Source organism: Anser anser (genome assembly GCF_964211835.1).
Source record: "Anser anser genome assembly, chromosome: 6".
Lineage (NCBI taxonomy): Eukaryota > Metazoa > Chordata > Aves > Anseriformes > Anatidae > Anser > Anser anser.
In genome coordinates this window covers 11214742-11236232 of record NC_139726.1, presented here as the reverse complement: position 1 = coordinate 11236232, position 21491 = coordinate 11214742, and the positions used below count along the sequence as shown (strand labels likewise).

Here is a 21491-nt window from a genome sequence, read left to right as displayed (position 1 = left end):
ATTCGCTCGCTTTCCACCTCCACCTTCCCCCGCTCCGTGCTGCCCACATTCTTGTTTTGTTATTAATTGTTTTAGATTCAGACAATGCCTCTCCTTTGGCCTCAGGCAGGCGCACTGGCTGAATCACTAAAACACTTTAACACACATCTGCTGAGGCAGCAAAAATCGGTATCTCTCCTGCTCTCCTTTTTTTTTTTTTTTTCTCTCCCTTTCTCTGCCTCTCCAGTATCACAGTCAAAAGGTGACCGAGGCACAAAGTAGAGCTGGAATTGGCTGAAAAGAGAAAGTGCTCCCAGCTGAAGGGCAGAAAACACCTGCATCTAATAAAAACAAATGAGAAACATCATCAATAACCAGTAGAAAAAAAATGGCATAAATAAAAGGAAAAGTATAAATTCAGATGGTCTCTGGGAAACTCGAACAGATGCCCCAGCCTGCTGGCTTCTGGAGGTATTGTCTAGTTATTTGCCTTGTGATGCAGTGAAATACAGAGGGTTGCCATGTCTCTCTGGCATAGAGTAAGGAGCTTTAGAAACCTTGCTGATGCCACGGTGATGGGTGGCTCATAAATAAGTCAGATTGTTTCCCTGGGGGGAGAGGGGCGTCTCCTGGAAGAAGCAAGCATCCTCTGAAGGGCTTTCCTTTTGTCCCCCGTAAGGCATTGCACGTTTTGCTGGGAGCATTAGGAAAAGGGTTTAGGGAAGCAAGCATGCTTGGAATTGACCAAGCAAACAGAGGTTTCTTACAGGTGTGCTCACTGTGATGTGGGGAGGCACTTTGCCTCCATGATCATGTACCTGCTGCCTGGCCCCATGAACTCGTGATAAGCGGTGGTTTACCTGCAGGAGATGACTCCTGACTGTGACCATCAGCTCCCTCCAAGCCTGCTGTGTCTGCTCACTCCTGAAGAGGTGTAATTTTCATAGAGAGCCCTGGGGTGGATCTCTAGCTGCACCATTGAGAGGAGAGGCTATGGATGGTTTGGAGGCTTCCTAAAGGTGAGGAGACATGACCTTTCCAGCCGGGCTCTGAGGAGAGCTCAGAAACCAGGCTGCCTTTTCTGCTGAAGTGCTGCAGAGGTTCCCTGGGGACATCCAAAATACTTGGGGTTTTGGGGATGGGAAGAACTGCCTGTGCCTTTTTATATTCCTTCTGACTAGGGAAAACTCCTTCCTTTCTTCTCCCTTCAGTTAGCGCACCTTGATTTCTTGCAGAACCTCCTGCTGTGTGATCAGATGTCCGTGTATAGCCTCCTTTATTAAAGTTGTGCCACTCAAAGGACAGGTGAGATCCTCACCAATTTAATCCAGGCTGAGGCTTAGGCCCTCAGCCTCCATGTTGTGAAAGAAAAATATCCTGTCTCCATCCCATCCCAGAAACTCACCCGGAGCCTCATCCCTGAAGGTCTGCAGAGCGCTGTAAGGTCAGGAATACGTGTAGTCTTTTGGGGTCCTGCTGAGACGGTGGGGACAGCAGCTTCTGTGACGGGGACGTAGGCTCATGCAAGACTTGATGGAGACGGACCCAAACCAGAGGGGCCCACAAACGCTGCTTGGATACATCCTCTTCTTAGCCGCCAGTAACTGGCCTGGATGTGGGCTCATGATTATATCCCTGAAGTAATTCCCTGGACTTCCCCTTGCCCCCACTCTATAATTATTCAGAGTTATTTTCTAATGGCTGTCCTGCCACTTGTTTTCTTTCTGGCTTTCTTCTTCTTCTGAGTAATGAAAACACATCAGTGGCCTTTTTCCAAGAACAGTTATTAAAGCAATCACCCCCGCCTGTCCCCCTCCCCTCGTTTAAAGCCTATCAAGCTCCATTGGATTTGTGGCCAGCGTTCGCATCGAATTACTATTTTGGGGTTGCCAAAAAAAGCACAACCAGAAAGTTTTTGGGGAAAAAAGTAAAAAAAGTTTTTTTAAAAAAAAAAAGTGGAGGAGAGAGAAAGTTATAATCTTCCCAGATCACTATTAATTACGTTTACAATAATTACACTGTTCCGGACGGTTACACTGCTGACATGCAGGAGGATCAGCTCTTGCGGGGGAACCTGTGTGTGCATCTCATCTTTGCCTTTCCTCTAGAACAAGACTCGCAGCTGATGCTGGGATGCCTCCATCCCCAGCGGGCTGGAGAGGATGATGAGGGTGAATGGTTTCACCCACTCAGAGGCAAAGCTTGCTCCCATGAATGGGTCCCAGCTCAGCTTGCCAGTTCGCCTTCTCTGAGGCCACATTTCAGTGCGATGTTTTGTTGGCCCATTCCCCTGACACTCCTGAGCATGAAAGAGGCTGGATGCAGGACTGGGGTAACTGTCTAAAGCTGTTGTCCAAAGCAAAGAAGAATTAAGGGACACCACCACCTGGTCGTGGGCTGAGGTTGCCTCTATTCAAGTCTCCCAGGAATTTGCCCTTGCATGGATAGGTCTAATGCTCAACCACAGAGATTTCGAGCAGCCCTGGCGTGTCAGACCATTGCTGATTTATCCAGAGGGGTGTAGCGATTAGGGAAGAGAGCAGAGATGTCAAAAAGCATGAAGCTCTCCTCCAACCAGCCCCTTCTCCTGATGACTTTCTGAAGCCACCATCCTCCCCAGTCTCCTGCAGTGCTGGGATCCCTAACAAGTCTCTCTCTTGCACCGCAGTGCAAGTTATCATCTCCTCTCCTTGCCTCTGCTTGACAGTTCCTACTTGAAACCCCCCTCTCTTGTCCCAAGACAGAGGTGTGGGGATGTAAATACGCATCAGAAGCAAAACCTCAAAGGCATTAAAATAACACGTTTTGACAGTGACCCAGTTATCTGTGTTTTCAGAGCTGTCCCACTTCAGACCCATCAAAAGCTTTGGATCCCACATATTCTCACCTGGAATGTGATATATTTCATCCCTTACACCAAATGCCTTCCCAGAAACGGCATATCACACAGACCACTCGGTGAAGAGCACAAACACCCACTTACCAGTGGGGAAACATTTTTATACAACATCCACTTCATCTCCAGCCTGTGAATGCTGATCCTCAAGGGTAAGCTAAAATAATACTGACTCTTGAACTAAAATTCATAACTCTCCTGGCTGTGACAAATCACGGCCTCAACAAGAGATATTCATTTTATGGCATATTACAGCTTCTCTTACAATTTACCCGTCCCCCGGGATCCTAAAGGCAGTAATTATCTGTCTGTCCATCCAGGACCAACAGCCTTCCCTCCTCCCCTTTTCCAGCATCCTTTTCCACTCTCCAGTTGCCGGCTCCCTTAACGCAGGCAGCTGCAGTCATCAAAGTGCTGAGCCATGTGTGGTGTTCGTAAGCCAAGGACAGATTTCTCCTGCACTCCTGACAAATGGCTTGCAGCAGCGCTCCCAAACTGTTGCCCCACTTCTGCTGTAGTAGCAAAAGCACAGAGGTCAAGAGCTGTGGGATCTGCTAGCAGGCTGCTACCTTAACTCCCTCGCCTGGTTGGTGAAGGGAGACATTTTCACCCTGTGAACAAGACGTCCTTTGCCTTGCACTTTGCTTTCGCTAGGAAACATCCCCACTCCTGTTTCTGCCCTTCTGGCCCTCCTGGTGGAGCTGAGCATTGCTCACGGATGACCCAGCAAGTCTTTGCCACCTTCCCAACCTCTGCGTGCCCCCTGACAAATGGCCCCTGGGACACACTGGCCCAAAGAGTTGAGAGTGGCCCATAAAACCTTGTTCGAAAACCCATAAATCATTGTTTCACTCAGTATTAAAAGAAATACTAAAAATGTGGTATTAAAACATATATATAAAATTATATTTACTAATATATATATATATAAAGGGCACATATGCATTATATACATATATAAAGTATATATATTTTTTTCATTTACAGGTATTTCACGTTAGGCTCAGAGAGAGAGGGAAAGGCAGATGCCTGTGCACTGGGTTGATGCTGACTCCTCGGAAAAGCCATCGGGAGGGTAAGCAGAGAACACAAACGCCTTGGCCAGAGCCAGCACCCTCACGGAGCTGTGCCGGGAAATGGTTACGATTCCTGCGCTTCTGCAGCCCGGGGAAATGCGGTGACTCAACACGCTCGTGCCAGTGGGCGACATCTCCGTGTCGTGATGCGTGTGAGCGCATCAGGAATCAATTGAGTATTCCCCCCGTGCGTCAGGCTGACAGGAACTCACTCAGACCAGAGGCATGCTCCGGCACATGTGACGTCGCGTCTTTGAAGGCACTGCTCGCAATGGTTTCGGGAAAATGCCAGCCAACTGTGGGCTGCTTGGCAAGAGGACAATAACGGGAACAGGGCAAGGAAACTGAGCCCTCCTATGATAGGAAATTCCAGGAGAGCTTCTCCATAGCAGTGGGTCTCATGACTTGCTGGGATGCATGGCCCTTTGGTCACCATCCGCCTGTCTGGAATGAGTCTGGTGTGAATGATGCCCCTAGACACTGGGCTTCCTCTAGGGCAGCTAACTTGCATTTCAGATGAGAGCCTGGGGATGAACAAGTATATGCAAAAAAGGCATCAGAGGGATATGGGCTCGAGAGGAATGAGCAGCAGCTTAACAGGGTAGACGTAAAAGAACACAGTGCCATGAGGAGCAGGCAAGTTGCGAGAGTTAGGAAGAGGAGTGGGGTTTTTTCCTTTCCAGCAGCATGAGCGAGCTGGAGAGCTCTTTCTTGGTGCTGACATGTCACATTAGGAAGCTGCACAGCAAATGAGCATCCTGGCAATGGCACCAACACTGCAGACATTCATATACCAGCATGATGGATTCTTCCTCAGAAGGACAAGAACTTAATCTATGAACAAAATGAATAAATTTCAGCCAAAGGAAAAAAAATCATGCCTCCCACTTGCCTTCATTTTTATGGCCCATTTGCATGCTTTTTCCAGAGTTTTCAGCAGCCTCCTCAATCTTCCTGCAGAAATCCCTCAGGACAGCCTGATCCAATATAAACTTTACTGTAGCTGCTTTCCCAGGTGACTGGCTCCTGTAGCTATTCTCTCTGCTCTAGCTCTGCCCAAAGCCACTACTTGCTGCCAAATCCTTGATGTTTTTCTGAGGTCCCCATGAATAGCACATGTGGCTTGATTTCCCATCTTTTCCTTTAAGCCCCCTTTGTCTGCCTCTTGCAGTCTCAGGTTTTCAAAGAGTGGGCAGAGTTTTCCAGGCTTGCACTGTATGTCTTGCAGCCCACAGGAAGCCTCCTAAATCTGAACATATTTCAAGTGCAGTGGTGCTAGATGTCGGAGGGGTCCCATCTCCATCCTTCCACCACCTCATCCTTGACTTTACTCACGCTCTTCCGAGTCAGTGTTGTAGCCCATATGCCCTGACAAACCATGCTTGGAGACTCCACCCCAGCTCTCCGTACATACCTAAAAGTTGGCTGTCTGGCTGAACGTACCCGTTGCGCTTCTTCATGGTTGAAGACAGGCGTGAGGGATCTGGGATCCAACTTTTTTTGGATGCTGAGAAATGCTGTCCTTTCCAGGACACTTGACTGAATGGTGACTGCTCCAGTGCCCTCAGGGCTAAAGCCTTCAGTCCTTCCTCCAAAAGAGTCCGACTTTTGTGCCTCGGACTGCATGGCTTTTCCAGCAGGCTCAGGAGCCCTTTGGCCAAGGGCTGCTTGGCTTCCAAGGCCGGGCAGGGACGGATGGCTGCGGCCACCTGGGTACGGCTGCAGCATGCATGGGATGGCTTAGGCTTGCTCATGCCCACATCCATTCCAGCTGGTGGGTGAGCCAGAAAGGCTGCTCTTGTAGCTGAAAGGGTAGCTGGAGAGTGGCCGTGGACAAAGTTTGGAACGAGGACTTCTCTTCCTGGAGCGTCCTGGACACAGTTTTAACTGAGCAGGATACATGTGGCTGCCGAGTACCAACACTAATCTTTTTCCCCTCTACCATAACCAGTTTCCATAAGCATTGTGAAGCTCAGGAAAAGAAAAAACAAACAAACAAACAAACAAACAAAAAAAAAAAGAAGAAGAAAAAAAACAAACAAAAAACCCAAACACAACCCTCTGTGGAGGGAACAGATTAGTTAAGCGAATACATTTCCTGTACATCAAATGGGTGAAGACATACAGGTTTCCCGGTTTCCAGGGCACTGTAAAATGAAACACAATAGGAAGGAGGAATGAGATTAATGGGAAAAACGTCACGCTCTGCTCTCAGCCAGAGCAGCCGCACCAAAAACTGCGGGACCACGCCAGTGGAGCTACGAGCAGGATTTTGCCTTGAATCTGTTAAATGAGGACATTACCAGAGTACCAGATTACACAGCCGAGTTCTCCGAAGCAAATCCTGCTAAAGCAGAAAGGATTTGTTAGAAGGCTGCAAGGTCAGGGAAGCAAGATTATTGGTTTAGCAGCCTTCTGCTGTGCTGGGGACCCCAGGCAATGGCAAGTGTGGTTCTGCCCAGCATTTCACATCTTTTGCTTTGTCATTTAAAAACTTGTGAAAAGGAGAATGAGACGTTCTCCTTTCTTTCTCTTCAATATTTGCACAGTTGGAATCACTCTTGCTCTGTGCTTTTTTTCCCCCCCCTTCAGAAAACAAGTGCTTCAATGCCCTTATTTTCTAAATAAACTGAACATGCCCACACAAGTGCACCCACGAATATTAGCAGCCCAGAGCGCATGACCACAACAACGAACCATTTTGTCGTGCAGCGTTCATGAATATCGTGTTCATACCAGCCGAGCCCCCTGCTCATAAACAGCTCCATGGCTGCTGTTAACCAGCAGCCCTCCACTAATAATCTACCCTCTTCAGCCTCGTACCCTTGGGTGACCTCCCGTTAAAAGACCCCACTATCGCTGCACAAATTGGCCACAATTAATCAATGTAGCTCAAGGATTGCAAATTACTTTCACCTTTGCCAGCCCTTGTTTTCAAGGGACCCTACAATAACAAACCAAGTTCCACTGCTGGCAAAATAGTCACATGTATATATATATACACATACACACACACTTTTTTTTTTTCCCAAAACACCAAAACAGCTAAATAAAATCTTATTTTATTTTTATTTATTTTATTTTATTTTATTTTATTTTATTTTATTTTATTTTATTATTTATTTTTTTCCCAGTCCTTTCTTCTATTGAAACGTATAGCCCAAACTTTGATTAACATTAGCACAAAGACACCATATTTTTGGGGAAAAGACAGAGATCAGTTTTAACAGGCTATGCGTCCAATCAGGAAAAAAAAAAAAGGAACTCCCAATGACATAGCTCTGACCCTATAAAGGCTTGTGCTGCTGTCCAGTCCAGGGGGATGTCACCCACCTTATGTGTGGCCATGTCCCCCCCTTCTGGTGTGGTGCCCACCCTAAGTACTACAAGACATTATGACAGCCGTGAGGGGGGTGCTAAGCAGTTAAATAGCATGGGCAGGCACGTGCTGGTGCTTGAGCCCTTGTCCTGTTTAATTTGCTTGTGCAGCTGCAGCCACAGCCTCTGGTTTGCAGCACCCCTTTCTCAGGTGGCTTTGCTGGTGGCTGGGTCCCTCTATCCTACAGCGGGTACTTCATTTCGGGCGCTCTCCTCTGCCTGGTCACCAGTTTTCACGAAACCTGTGGAAATGTTACAACCCTGAGGACCCCGCAGTGTTGTCAGTTTTGGTTGCAATGCGCCAGCGTGTTGTGAAGCTATTGCAAAGTCATGGAGTGGCAGAAGCAGAAATGCCCCTACTTCCGAGTGTCACAGCGTCGTGGTGGCGTTTTATCCTTCAGAAGCCTCCGCCAAAGCCGCAGTCTGGAATTTGTCCTGCTTCACCTTGTTTTAGCACCTGGGGTTGAAACGAATTTCAAAACCAGAGGGAAGCACAAAGAGCTGGCACACAGTGGGGTCCTGGCTCTGATCTCTCCAGAGCCACTGACTCACTCTGTGATCTTCAGCAAGACTGTTGACCTGCCTGTGCTTTGTGCTACACAGCTGGAAAATGGAGAAAAAAAAAAAAAAAGCAAAAAAAAAAGCAATGGGAACTTCACTGAAAAGAGCAGATGCAGAGATTTTCTAGATAAACAAATCACCCAAACCCTGCCACTCCAATTCCCTCCCCCCCCATCCTGATGTCTTCTTTGCACCTTATAGTTCAAGCAAGAAGCAGTTTAAAGTGGAAAGTCTGGGGCTGTGTTTTCTTACATGTCCTGGATCCTCCTTTAACTGTGAAAATGTTCAAAGTGAAAACTTGACCTGGCAACAGTTTCTGCATGACCTCGCTTTGGCTGTGAAATCCACTTCAGCTTTGCAGGAGCAGATTTTTATAGTCTTCTCTGGTAAAGGAACAAAAAGATTTTTATTATTATTATTATTTTTCTTCAAGAGGAAACTTCATACAGGCTGTGTGTTATGCTTTCTCCCAGCGCTCAAGGTCAAATCAGCAGTTCTCTTCTCGCTGTTCCCCACTCACTTTATATCACCCAAAAAATAAATCCCTTCCCCTCTCTCTCCCTACAGATATTCCCCAGCAGCGGCAGCAAGAAATGACAGAAGGGCGAGCAGGCAGCGTGACATTCCTGCCATTGCAGCCGCACAGGGTAAAGCCTCACATCTAGGCAAAGGGATCTCGTAGCTTTAAGTTGCTAATTATAATGCCTAAAGGCAGTGTGACAAATGCTGCCTCCTAATTCAAAGGAGAAATGATCCACGGGATCCCTGTGCTATCCAGGGCTCCCAGGCCCAAATTCCCTATAGTGCGAGTCACGGCACTGGGGATAAGCACCACTAACCTCGAGCTCGAGGGTGGCCAAAGCCACTGCTGGTGAAGATTTGGTATGAGTGCTGTCCAGCTCAGTAGTTAGTGCAGGATCAGGAGCTGTGGCTGAACATCTGGGGCTCAGCTGGAGCTAACTCGAGCCTCCTAAAGCACCCCCATGCCAAAATGGCCTCTGCTGAACACTGCTGTAACTTGCTGCAGGCCGTGTTTGCCAGGGCCTTGCATGCAGCACCAGCCGCGTACTGGTCGAGAAAGTTTTATTTTATTTTATTTTTTTTGCAGAAAAGGCTTCCTGGTGTGTGGCAGCGGCTGTTTGCATGCACAGCTGGTATTCCTCGCAGCTTGGCCAGACCCACAAGCGCTTGCAGCTCTGCAAGTGAGGATTTATGTGCTGCGGCTCTCTTACAAAGTTGAACTTTAGGTGATAACAAATTCTGAATGAAGTGCTAAAAAAGCAACAGATATGCAATAAAGGCTGATCCTAACCTGAAAAGTCTTTCCCTCCTGGTCTGACCCTTGGAAAAGACAGCCTGGTCTCTAACACTGACCTTCCCCGTGGCCGTAGGCAAGGCGTCTCAACTTCTTAGCCTCATATGGTGGGGATAATAGACATTGACTTTTACTTGGCCAGCTCACACCTGTGTTTTCTGGGCTTGGCTTGGGGCACAGCATGTGCCAGGGACTGTTCCCTGTAAGGCTTGTGAAGGTGACTACTGCAGCATGGAGGAGGGAAGGGAAGGGAATTCAGCTGCGAGCCAAGCTGAGCTGGCTTGTGCCAGTCAGACTGCAGAGCACGGTCCCCGATCTCTTAGTTACAGGGATATATATGGCCTGCATTTCCAGGACTGTAAATGAGACATCACATCATCAGGGTCAAGAGAGTAACACACTAAGGAAAGGGATACAGGCCAAGGACATATTACCGTATTATCTTATTATTCCTCTACACTCTCTTTCAATCAGACTGTGTTCCCCGTGCAGCTTTTTACACGATTATGGGCTCCTTGGGGGCAGAGACCATCTTTTAGCTACATTTGTGCAGCCGCAGAAACAATGAGGTCATGTCCTTGATGACGACTTCCACACACTAGCGATGCTAATGATGCCTGGATGCTTGTGGGAAGGACGAAGGAGGGCTCCCCTGCTGAGATACTACTCGACAGCCGAGGCAAAGGTCTGCTCGCTTGCCTCACTCATTCCAAGTAGGTGGAGGTTTGGTCGCAGCCATCCAAGGAATGCCTGTATGACATTTTGCAGCCAGACAGTTCATTTCTCTGTCAGAGATGTTCCCGTGCTGGGAAATGTTCACCCACAGCTCCACCTGCTTGAGCATTGCCCCTGCCACCAGAAGGGTTTGTGCCCACATGTGACTGCGATGTGAGGTCCCGGGGAAGGCTGTCAGAAGTCTCTTTGAGGCAACTTTTTATTAGGTGTTGGATGTCATAGCAAAGGGTTACTTTCCCTATAAAAGCTAATGTAGGAAAGAATCATGCTGTCAGCTCAGCCCTCCTACAAACCGCTGGCAGATTGAGTTCATGAGGGGAGCGGAGGTGGTGGGATGAACCACGCTGCGTTACTGGGCATGGCCAGGTGAGCTGCAGAGCTTGTGAAGCCTGCTTCTTGCTAAGAGTTTGACGTGTGAGGGGGCTGATGTTGCTGATCCTCCTGCACAGCTGGGGCACCTCATCGTTGTTTTGATATCTTCTCTTCCTCCCTGCTCCCTGCTCCATCACCGTGACACTGATGGCTTTGGGAGGACTCTCTTCTCCCCACATTTGCAAGCAAGCTCTTCTGCAACACCTGTAGCATCCATGCTTGTCTTTCTGGCCCCTAGCTAATGTGCAGTGGCCCTTCCTTCTGCCCACCATTCACCCCCCTCTGCGCTCCTGGCTGCTTTAAGCAGAAAGGGGTGAAGTGGTTTAGGGAGGGAGGGAAGCAGAGCAGGGAGAAAGGAGTTGGAGAAGCCTGAAAAGGCCATTCAGAGGTTCCCAAATGGGGTCACGTCTGTGTACAACTTACTGGGCCATGCTTTACAGGCATTGGCAGGCTCTGATGGAGAGACACTTAGGGGAGGCATAAGCTACTATGAGCAGATGCCTTCCTGTGCATTTCCCCCAGCAGAGCAAAGCAGAATGGTGCATGAGTGTTACACAGGTCTGAGAAATGGGTGATAAAAACTCATTGTGCACTGGCCTGTAGCACATGCTGGGCTTACTCACCCTTGATAGTCAGATACTTGTCAGAGGGGGTGAACTGGTAGGAGAAACATAGCCATCCCTACTCTACATCCACTTTTTTCCTTGTCATGGGGATCAGAGACTCCTTGGGTTACATTTCTGTACATCCTGCATAGCCCTGCTGCCCTGTACAGATAGGGTAAGACCCTTGAAAAGCCACAGGCGTGTTTGCACAGCTACAGACCACCTGGCGGGTCATGCACGTTAGGGCATTCATGAAAGTCTTGTTGACCAGCCCTTCAGTTCTGCCTGGAAGCTTCACACAAAAACCTCTGAAATCAAAGAGAAGTGCAGGACAAGCCCCAGTGACCAGATAAAAAGGAACAATCCCCAATTAGCACAAGGTGCTGAGCCATCTGTGCTTTCACATAATCCACTAGATGTGGACCTTGGGAGTAGAGGAGGAGCTGGTGTCAGCTTCTTGTGAAACCTACCTACTGCGGTTGGCAGGGCAGCAGGAAAAATGTATGGGATGCTTACAGCTGGACGAGTGTGGCCAGACCCACATGGGTAATGCCATGCCAGGCAAAACAGGAGGGATGGTGAGGAAGGAGGTGGTGGGGAAAATTAGGAGGTATATTGGTATGATCATGATTGTGGGAGGGAATATTTGCTCAGAACAGGAGAACAGGAGAAGCTGTCACATCTACCACATCCTGGTGACCAGGACAGGAGACTGGGTGCTGGGAAGCCCATTGAAACTGAAGACAGTGACTTTTGGGGTTATATTTAGGAGGGGTAACCTCCATCGTGAGCATTAATCCTGCAGTTCAGTGCTTCTCTTTTCCTTCCCCTAGGAATCACCTCTGGAAAAAACCTTGTCCAAGGGGGCTTTGAATTCTGTTTAAGACAGAGTTGCATGTTTCACCTGCTTTATCCAAACCAATCCACATTTTGCATGGTCTCCTTTTATAACAACATTTCTGCATCACTAATCACTGGTTTTGTTGTTGTTGTTGTTGCTCAGATCTGAACTATTTTTGCTTTTCCCAGAGGGAGAAATAAATGCATAGTATTATATTGACAAAGAGGCGAGGTTTATCCTGCATCCAGAAGTGCCTAGTAGACAGTTGCACAGTGTGTTGTTTCTGTCTTGCATTATCTTTCAGGCTTTGACCCCAACGGTGCAAAGCTGAGCTCCTCAACCAGCAGCACGCTTTGAAAGAGGAACAGAAAAGGAGCAGCCATAGAAAATAATGGTTTCCTGCACTGAGGGCTGGGTGATTGCATGAGACAAGCCCAGGTTTGTATGCTTTTTGTTTCCAGTAGTGCCTGGAGTCCAGGCCCACTGCAGCCACCTGCACACACCCTGATCTTGTGTGCTGCACTGATCTTGGTGCTTGCTCCAAAACCTTCCTTCCAGCATTCACATCTCCTCCTGCCTAAGGTCATGCTCAGACCTGGGTACAAATATCCCACTTGTGTTTTTCAGTGGGTGGATCTACCTGAAGGTGGCTGAACACTGTGACAGATGTCTTGCTGTGCACAGAAACACTTGTGCTGATTTTTATTTATTTTTATTTTTTTTCTGTGTGGTGCTCTATGAGACTGCAGCAGCATATGCCAACCTATGGGAGGCTGGGCTCTCATGTTGAGTGCACTGTTTGTGATTAAAGCTCATAAAATGACCAAAGGCTGTCACCTCTCTTTAGTACGAGATACACAAGCAACAGGGAAAAGGTACTGACTGCTGACCTTGCCATTTTACTAGGCTATTTGCAGCCTTCCAGCTGGCTGCTACCTCTCGCAGTCAGGTTGTTCTCCAGGCTGAGCTATTAATTTACTTGAGAGACCCAGCATCAGACACTTTATTGTAACCCAAACTTGTGACAAGTAATTCATTTTGCTTTGCTGTAATTGGTAGTAATAAAAAAAAACCCAAAACAAACAAAACCACCACCAACAAAAAAAAACACCACCACCAACAGAAAAACATTTTCAGCCATCAGGTATCGATACAAGAGGCAGGCAGCTCAGCTGTGACAGCCCTTTGGAGGAGGAACTGGTGCTTAAGACTTGAAGTGCTCCTGAGTTTTGGTGGTGCCAGAGCCTGGGGCACTAGAAGCAGCACAAGATAACATAGAGAAAGAGAAGCTGACAGCTCTCTACAGAAGACTTGTAAGGAAATGGGCTGCAGCTCCTACCTGAGACAATTTCAAACAGATTTCTAGCTGTACAAGGGCTAACTCCCCCAAGACTGTCGGTCCTTTTTTCATACCTCACTCTGATGTCCATTTCTCTGTCGGGTTTCTGTGCTGTGCTTAGACTTGCTGGGTTCCCCCAAACATGTGGAGCCGAGTGATTTAGCAGCGTGCATGTGTGATTCATAGTTTTTAAGTAAGTGATGAGATTTGTAAGCTATTATAAACAGAAGGGCCCGGACAAATCTTGCTGCCTGGCTGAGCTCTCAGCATCCCCAGATGTGAAGGAGAGGCCATCCTTCCTGCATGCTTGTGTATAACACAAGGGCAAAGAGGAAAGCACAGTAAAGCTTGGTACCACATAACTTACAAGAGCGGCAGCTAATTTGCATTTTATCTAACACTCCAACAGCAAAATGCAATTGCTTTCACACACGCTCCAGGATTCCTACTACATGATCTTGGACACATGGATTTGATGGACAATGAGTTTTGCTGAAGCCCGTTACAAATAAGGAAGAAATGTGATGAGCCTCCAAGGAGGTTTTGAGAGCCATGAGTGTTTGTGTGCAAAGGTTTGCATTACAAAAGACTCCTGCAAAAGGTAACCCTGTCCAAGCTCAGGATTTCTTTGCTGAAAGGTTTGTTTTTTTGGCCTTCGGGAGGTGGCCAGTCAAACAGACCACAAATGCTGAGAGATGGCCAGGAGGGAGCTGGCTGAGGAGAAGACTTGAAGAAAAGCCTGACCCTGCGATGAAGGCTCAGGCAGTCAGGGCACGGATTGTGCTTATTTTACTCTGGTGGCCCTACTTAGAAACCCTCATCTTGCTGGTCATTTTAAATCTTGCTAGTCAACAACAAGTGTTTTAAAATCTGTCTTTCCGTCATATCTAGAGAAGCTGTCACAGTACTTCCTGCTTTTTTTTTTTTTTCCCCCTTATTCCTGAGGACAGAAAAACTATCCTAAAACTGAGTCCTATTTCTGGCATGTTATCAGCAAAGCGTGACAGTGGAAATCTCTGTATTTCATTATCTCTCTCCTTCACCCCCTGCTACAAGGAGCAGTCTGATCCGAGTGTGCTACTGCCAGACCAGTGGACCTGGTGCCTCTGGTCACTGGTAGCCTGTATGATACTGGCTGTTGCACTGGCCCCAGGAGCTAACCATTCCTGCTCATGACAGCTCCTTGGGCTGAGCTTCAGGCACAAGCTCCTTCTGCTGGAACAGAGCCCTGCACCTCCATCCAAGGACCATCACTTAATTGTCCTCACCCCCAGCTTATTCCAAAAAATCCTCGTTTTTCTTCCCTCTGGGCTCTCGTGAGTGCTGCAGTGTGCAGCTCACCAGCTCTCTCTGCCACCTCTCCGAAGCAGCTGTGGCAGGGACGTGTTTCTGAGGCATGAAACCCTGCTGGAGGAGGGCAGCAATGTAGACAGGTACCAGGAGGGCAGCAACGAGGACAGGTACCAGGACCAATATCCCCGCACTGCCACGCTCACACCTCAGGCAAGCCGACAAACGCCGCTGCAGGCCTACCCTCAGGCCACGAATCCAGGTTCCGGGCTGTTCTTGCAGGCCTCCCTCCCCTTCTTCCTCTCTTGCCAGATAATATGGAACAATATCAGGACTCACGCGTCTCATGCAGGGCCAGAGCGTCCCCTTTCAGCTGCCATTCCCGGGGTGGGTTTGTGTCAAGTGTCTGTCTGTCCTGGCGGGACGCGGAGGCACACCCTGCTGAAGAAACGATACGACCAACGGGCTGCACCTGGGACCGGGACTCGTCACAGTTGGATGGGTTTCTGCTTTCAGACCAGCCTGCTCCAGCCAGCTACACACATCCTCCAGGCAATTTTAATGTTCCTGGAAAGTCCTCCCAAAAACAATCACATCATCCAGATCAGCCGAACATGTGGCCTACTGAACGGCTGCCAAAATCAAATCCATGCGCCTTTGAGAGGTGCTAGGGGAATTGCAGAGACCAAAAGGCGTCACGTTAAACTCGGAGAGTGAGACGCGCTGTCTTTGGACAAGCTTCTCGATGAGTCTGCCCTTGGCAAAAACCACCGAGCCCTCTTGGAGAGGAGCACGGCTCTGCAGCGCCCAGAGCCTCCACGGTGTGGGTGAGTGCCTCGGGCAGCTCCTCTGCTTGCTCATTTCTCCTTTTGCTTTTAGCACTCGGCTGCTTGGAGAAATGCCGGCCGCTCCAGCCCGGTCTCCCCAGGAGAGACCACCCAGCGGAGGGGCTGGCTGTCAGGGAGCCCCTCTCGTGCTGGGTTTGGTTACCAGAGCTGGTCTCATCCTTGTGCTGTTAATCCAGTGCTGAGAACAATGGGACCTCAATCCCTGCTTTGAGTTTTAAAATAATGAATAGCAGCGATCGGCATCGTCAGCTGAGGCCAATGGGCCCTATTTGCTGGGGGATGCACCCTAGGAAATGGGTCTGTGGGGCAGCTCAGCTCCACACCAGCAGCCTGAATATGAAACCTGTGAAACCATAACCTGTTGAAAGCCTTCATCGCCCGTCTGCTTTCCCTTTGCATGACACCCACTGCATTGCCTTGACACTCATGAGAGATTTTATAAGCAAGAATACCAGTGAACCCCAAGGATATTTCGGAGGATGTGTCATTTCCACCTTCCTACAAACAACAAAACCAAACCCAGAATTTCCCCTAGTTGCTTTACTGAACAGGCTTGCTGACTCCTGGGAAATGCACTTGCATGTTTCCATTGAAGTCTTAAAAGAAAAGGATGAAAAACACAAGAACTGGTGTCCTTGCAAAGAACTTATCTGATAACAGTCTTCTCCCATTGCTGGTTAGTCAGACTTAGAAGCCAAAGGAATGTTAGCAAAGGGGAAAAGGGATGAGATGTCAAATCTCCATTATCCCCGCCAACCTCCCTATCCACCTAACATCTGCCAACACAGGGCTAGTGCAGAAAAAATAGAGGCTACGCCTGCCAGATGGCTGATGGATAATGGCACCATTGTAAAAATTGGCCAGAACAGCTCAGAGAGCAGCCCTGCCACCCATCACAGCATGTGACAACGGCTCAGATGGCTGTCATTCATCTCCAGCCATAAAACTGGATCTTCCCTCCAAGACCCAAAAGACCTAATCCTGCCAGGTGCAAGGCTCTCTGCAATCTCCTAATGTAAGTGGGAGTGGAGGGTTGCTTGACGTCTCGCAGGAAGAAGCATGAATTGTTTTGGGTTTGTTGTTGCATGTCAGGGGTGTCAGGAAAGGAGCAGCTCTGATTTTGCCAGGGCAGGCTGTTGTAGAGAGAAGGTGCTGAGATACCTCCTGCAGGACCTTCTCCAGGGACGTCAGCCCTGTCACATTCCTAGCTTATTTTTCTTCCATCTCTTCTGCTCATTTGTGCTTTTTTGGATTGCTGTCAAGGAGGAAGGCTTTCATATTGGTTTGAATTTATACCTGAGTGACTCAGCACTGGGCTTAACCAGAAATTCAGTTGCCCCAGGGAGATACGGATAGAAGAAACAATTGTGTGTGTTGGCAGGGGGCAACTTCTTCCCCAGCCTCTGCTATTCACACACTTTCAGTTAGGAAAGCCTGAAGAAAGCTTTCTCACTTCCTCCCCACTCGTGCAGAACAGAAGCAGGACCAGGCATCGTGCTCCAACACGCTGAGCCGTCTCCTTCCCTCGTGCTCGGCGGCTCCTCTCCCATGCGTGTGAGGAGGTCTCAGAGAACAGCACTCCCGGCCTGTTTGCAGCTCTGAAATGTGTCAGCTGATTGCTATCTTGTCTTGCATACCTGTCTGGTGCAGAACATGTGTGGAGTATTAGCTCTGCAAAAGTGAGGCCGGAGCACTGGAGTATGCTGGCCGAGGAGCTGAGCTTTAACTCTTTCACCGCAGAGGTCCCTGCTCGCTGGTCACTGCTGCTGTATGTCAGAGGTACGGATGAAAGGGGACCCAGAGCCACCCATGGGGGTGCCAGGGGACCGAGGTGGGCACCCATGAGGTGAGCAGCAAATGGAGCTGGGGAGGCAAGGCCAGGACCAGCCAAAGGAGGCTGGGGGGTGTCATGATGCAGGACAAGCTTACAAAGGGGACTGGATGAGTTCGTGACGAAGAAATTAACTGGGGGTTGATATATACGCAGAGAGTAAACATGCTTAAGCAGTCCTGGCGGAAACAGCATATATATTGTCCTGTTCTTACTTTCCCCAGTCTGCTGGGCTAGGTGGTCATGAGGTTAGACCCAGCACAACTGCTTTCATGTCCTTATACAATCTTGCAGCTCCCTGGCATCTGCCTTAGGATCATCTGTCAGATTATTGGTGAGCGGCAGCCAGAAGATATTTGCTGGTAGTACCCCCAGCTATACCCTGGCTGTTAGCTGGGCAGTTAGCACTGAAATGATTTCTTTTCATACTGTCAGTACTTATGACATTTTAAAGTACCTTCCTCCTGTTCTGCAAACCCAGGTAAGATTAAACTCTGAAGTCACTTGGAAATGAGGAGGCCAAAGCCCCCTCCTAGGGCACCCTGAGAGAAAAAGCTGGTGTTTCTGCTCCCACAGAGGACTTCTGTTTTCTCCTTGCTCCAGTGGAAACCCACAAGGCTGAATCTTACATAACACATTTAGTAAATGAAGCTTTGGAGGGGTCATTGTTTTGTGACCAAATGAAGTGAAAGAGTATGGGAAAGTCCCCAGAACTCCCACGAGGAGCAACAGGGACAGATACAGGAAGAAGAGAAGACTGCTGTTGTGGTAGCATGAAACAAGGAAATCCACCAACCTGGTGGTAGGCTGTGAGGGGAAAAATATTACATCAGGAAACAGTAAAATTGCTCTGCGGTCCTGCAGGGGTCTAGCACAGTTTTACCAGACAGGGAGCGATGAAGCAGTTCTAAAAGCAGGATAAAATGGTGAGAAAGGAGCTGGTCCAGGGTCAGTCACCTATGACTTCCAAGGTTAAGAAGGACTGACTTAGTGGTCAGTATTTTTTTGCAAGGTATAAGCCAAAAGCCAAAACAATCATTTAGTCTCATCAAAGTGGGAAGTACAAGACCATGAAAGCAGGAAGTAGTAACGTTGGTAACACTTGGCAATGAGGTCTGCCTATTCAGAAAAGGAGCACTTTAATAAGGATGTAGAAGTGTTGTGCATCTCATATAATCAGGCATATAATACTTGATAAAGCAGGATTAGAGAGGCCATAGCGGGTCCTTCCTCTCTCTCATCCTCTTTCTCTCACAAACATATGTATAGTTCTTGTCTTTGGAAATGTGGGAAAGGATTGCAAATATAGAGCTGTTTTAAATGAATGAATTCATCTAGGGAATGCTATGGGTAATGTTACATAGGAATTCGGTCTGAACATGGGATTGAACTCATCTAGTTTTAAACTGTCTAACATTCAGGTATTTGCAAGCTGTATAGACCCCAGTTTAGGCAATGGAGAAAGATGTGTATCTCTATGGCATATTTATCCTAACCTGTCCCAGAGGTGGAGGGTATTCCAGGTTGGAAATGTATTTTTTTCTTCATTAACTGAAGGATCTAGACAGTTGCTTGATTTAGGATCCTAATTTATAATTGGCTGAAGGTGGTGAGATGAACCTCAGTGCAGATAAGAGTGAGTCCCTCCAGCCTTAGCATCTGATTTATTACATAAATATTCTCCTGCACTACATTTTGAAAGATACAAAAGTTGTTTTCCCCATGCAAGTAACAATAAGAAGTACTTGACAACACTGCAGAGGACCCCAAGGCCTTTGTCTTGTATTGAAGACAAAAGAATTACCAAAGCAGACTATTTTCTTCTTTCCTTTGCAACTAACAGAAGAAGAAACAGATTTCCAGGAATTCTGTCTTTTTAATGCAAATGTTTCAGCATTTTTATTTTTTGGAGATGACACAGCCTTTTATGAAACCAAGATTTTAAAGGCAGTTTGCATACGGAAAGTTCTCATCAAAACCAACTTTTATGTAACTTTCTACAGCATGTGTTAAGCTCTTCTGGATACAAGTACATAGCTTCTCTGTAGAAATATTCCTCATATTAATAATGGGGATCACTGTGGGGTCTGGACCGTCTGCAGGCTTTTAGATTACTTAATATAGCACAGCTAGACAGAAACATATTCATGAGCCTAAAATGCTCTTCAGGAAAGGGCAGAGACAGACACCCCCAGGTTATACATGCTGGTTCCAATGTCATAGAGATTCAACTAATCTGAAGGAAAACCAGGCACTGGTATGAAGACACTAAGGCTTCCAAGAATGAAGGTGGGATGAGTCAGTTGCTGATTTGGGACTGGAAATCATAAGTGCTGCTTTGCTGTCCATGGAGCCCTGCTGCAGTGAGTGGGGCAGTCCTGTCCACTGGCTATTCTTCAAACCTGAGTATTGAATCAGCAACATCCTATTGCAGGTGCCAAGATTTAAACCTAATGAGTAATCCAAGGAATTCCCATGAAGATGTTACAGGAACAGCTCACATATTTCAAACTAGACATGTGCTTCAGAAGGAGGTTGAAGTCCCTCATTCTGGGAGTATGATGAGTCATGGGGGACTGCCCTGATTCAAACACAGTTTTATATTCCTCTCTAACAATTTATTTGTTTACAACCTACATCAGAAGGCTTATTTCTATGTCTTTCCTATTTGGACATCTTTCCATGTTTCGGCTCTAGATTTTTTTTTTGTTTATATTATATATTTTCTGAGGGCTGGTGATTCAAACTATGTTTGAGGACAGGGAGTGACACTGTGAACACAATGGCATTTTAGCATTTTCAGTCATGTTCTCTAGCCTTTTCCTAATAGAGTGATGTAGTCTCTGTTGGTCACCAAGACCCTGAGGCTACAAAGTAATTTGGCACAAATCTCAGGGAATAACTCTTTGAATTTCCCTTTAGAGGTGTTCTCTTCTCAGCACACCTCATTTCTGTCTCACTGAGAAGCTTGTTTGCTTTCACTGAGGTCTGCAAAACTTTTTATGGTTTCCTCAGGGATTTAAATACAAAATGCACAAAAAATATGACTATAGCTGGGACGGAAGGTGGCATGCAACAACACCACTCAAGTACTCCTGGTGTGCAAGGGATGATGCTCTGTCAATCTCAAACCACAAAAAGGATTCAGGAACAAGAATGCAATTTCTCTGCAGTAATTCAGCCAGAAAACCAAAGCTAATGGGCTTTTTCCTATGAAATGCAAGCTGGAATCCTCCACCATCACAGGCCGATGTAGTCTTTGCTTAAGCCCTCCAACTTTAGGGTGCCGTCAGACAGTGTCAAGGTGTTTGGTTCCTAGCATTTAATGAAGAAATAAAGAAAAAAGTGTATTTTATCATGCTCCTGGCTCCTTGCAGCACCTGATAGATATTTGACCCTCTCTGTTTCTGGTTAGCCAAAGGAATTCAAGAAGACTTATTCTTCCGTTGGGATATTTTAACACTTTTAAGCCTCACACATGGAGGAATTGCCCTGGAATTTTCTCTTCTGGCGTGGGAGGATGTCCTATGTCCTAAGCTCACACTTGGAATTGCACTGGGAAAAGGGGGTTCCTAATTATCTCTGACTTCAAGACAGTTAGGCTTCAAAGAGATCCATTGCTCTTTGCTGGGCTGAGGAAAGCTTTGGAGTTGTGGAGCAGCCTTTTTCCTCCACTTATTTTTTACAAGGATATATATACAACTCTTTCAGAAACGCTGTGCTCTGACTCAGGCAGATTAAGTGGTGGTGCCTCTGAGGAGCTGTGATGAGGTACCATCAGGGACAGAAGATACTGACGTAGAATATTCTGAATGCAGTCAATCTGTATGACTTAAGACAAAAAGCATCATTCACACTTGCACACATCCAATTGGCAAAGCCTGCCAATACCCACAGAACAACCCGTAGAGTTGAATCCTTTCTCAACCACCAAAAACATAGAAGGGAGGAAAGAATGTCACTTTTTCTTCTAGCCTAAAAACAAATGAGTTTTTGGAGGGGCTATTAGTATCCTGAACATATGGCAACTCCTTGCATTGCCTGGGGAAGTTTTTGACTTTCCAGTAGAAAAGCTGTTAAACAGTAATTGGGGACTGGGTGTATCAAGTGTTTATGAGTCTCCCATCTGTAGGCCAGACAGGAACATCTCATGATGACTGCTTCACAGTACCGTCAACCCATCTGCAGAACTGTCTAGTTGACCCCAGGTATGTGATGGACTTGGCAAGAAACAAGAAAGAAACAAGGAAGGTTGGGGGAAGGGAGAGAGGTGAGGAAAGGAAGATGGGTGGAAAAAGAAAAAAATATAAGGTGAGGAATATAAATAAGCCTGTTCAAATATCACAGAACTGACATCATTATGTTTCTTTACTCAAATCCTTCACTCTCAAACTGATAAACTAATTAAAGAGATGCATTTTGCAA

At 47.3% G+C, this 21491-nt stretch overlaps 2 long non-coding RNA genes across 4 annotated transcripts in view; both read left to right on the top strand.

The window, feature by feature from the left end:
• Positions 1-333: 333 nt before the first annotated feature.
• On the top strand, positions 334-3997 carry LOC310901433. Of its 3 annotated transcripts, none has more exons than XR_014585808.1 (5): positions 418-450; positions 846-998; positions 1215-1284; positions 1377-3027; positions 3863-3997. It is a non-coding gene; the product is annotated as an uncharacterized lncRNA (long non-coding RNA). The 3 variants fall into 3 exon arrangements; XR_014585809.1 differs by having other exon boundaries at positions 428-450; positions 749-998; XR_014585807.1 differs by having other exon boundaries at positions 334-998.
• Positions 3998-16535: 12538 nt separating this feature from the next.
• LOC310901523 overlaps positions 16536-21491 on the top strand; it is a 30822-nt gene continuing 25866 nt past the window's right edge. Inside the window, exon 1 of the long non-coding RNA XR_014585874.1 lies at positions 16536-17014. This is a non-coding gene — a long non-coding RNA (uncharacterized lncRNA). The remainder of the gene's footprint in view (positions 17015-21491) is intronic.